The 1,297-nt window shown below is 39.9% G+C and overlaps 1 protein-coding gene across 2 annotated transcripts in view; it reads left to right on the plus strand.

Moving 5' to 3' along the window:
- Window positions 1-346: 346 nt before the first annotated feature.
- Window positions 347-1,297, plus strand: part of LOC118413473 (SH3 domain-binding protein 2-like) — a 10,933-nt gene continuing 9,982 nt past the window's right edge. For both annotated transcript variants that reach the window (XM_035816881.1, XM_035816882.1), the window contains exon 1: window positions 347-524. The gene's annotated coding sequence lies outside the window, so the exon portion shown is untranslated. The remainder of the gene's footprint in view (window positions 525-1,297) is intronic.

A 1,297-nucleotide genomic window follows, 5' to 3' on the forward strand; every position in this document is an offset into this window, starting at 1 on the left:
ATTTCAGAAAGATTGCTCTATCCAAATTACTAGTATTTTCACCTTTAACGCTCAAATATTGCTTGGGTTGCCTTTAATTTATCCATAGCAGTACTGCACAGCCACTCCCTGCAAGCGAGCACTTGTTTGGCCCTGTTTTGGAATATTCCACTATACCTAACAGTGGTAATGCTAGACAAGAGATCTATCAATCGTAGTTTTTTGTCGTCACAAAATTATCTTTCAATGAATATTTATGTAATGAAATTGTTTTGATCTTTAAAAAAACTGTATACAAACCAAAGATTCATTTTATTTAAGATAAAAAATGACGTCATGTGAACCTGTACACACCTCCTTATTTGCATACTGAGGTCCGCTGTCCCGGAAGTAAGTTTAGTTTCACATCCCTGAACACTGCACAAACTTTTATAGCCAACTTCAGTTTTGACTGCCGGCTAGCAGGAATGAATCCATGAACTATGCAACATGCGGTAAAGTTAGAGAGCTTTGAAGAGAAGCAGAGAGGTCCAGGAAGCCTGTAGGTAAGGATATTCCGATTCTTAAGTCCGTTACAGCTGGCACGACCAGGTACTAGTGACGAGTAAAAGTTCCATGCGTGCATAGGCCGTTAATCAGAAGCAACAGTCATATCCACAACTTCAAATTCATCAGGCAAATAAATGTGATGTTAGTGGAAATATCAAGGCACAGTTAGCTGAATAGACATGATAAGGATCGAGTGTAGGACGAGGCGCCACGTCTAGATGAGGGTTTGAAACGGATATCATGACTGTTGACCCAATAACAGATTGTGTTGGATGGAAGGATACGCTTGAGTAGTTATAACCCACAAGGAACAATGTTGGCCTGGCTGTGACCCGATCATGTCACAAGGGAGGAAGGCTCTTGCCGTGATAACTGTTATGTATTTAGGCAATTAAAGTCAATGAATGGTAATTGGATGGTAGGACTGGTGAGAAAAACGTCAGACTCAAATGATTTCATGAATTTCTACATGATGATGACACACCAAAGTGGAAATGAAAGTGGTTTAATGAAAGCTACATGTACCAAGTCTCACTCATTCCCATATGAGGAAGTTGAATCTTCCTGTTGTTTCATCAACAGACTTATCACATCCTTTGTGCGAACAAAAGTAACAACATTTCCTAAGGCTGAGGCTATTGACAGGATGTTCCTGTCAATACAACTTTTTTGCACTATTGACATGTTCCCTGTCAGAAAGAATTAGTGAACCATCCTGTCCAGTGTACAGATGGACGTACATTTGCATCATGACATTGTGAACTGAGTG

The sequence above is a fragment of the Branchiostoma floridae genome, chromosome 4 (genome assembly GCF_000003815.2).
Source record: "Branchiostoma floridae strain S238N-H82 chromosome 4, Bfl_VNyyK, whole genome shotgun sequence".
NCBI classification, from domain to species: Eukaryota; Metazoa; Chordata; class Leptocardii; order Amphioxiformes; family Branchiostomatidae; genus Branchiostoma; species Branchiostoma floridae.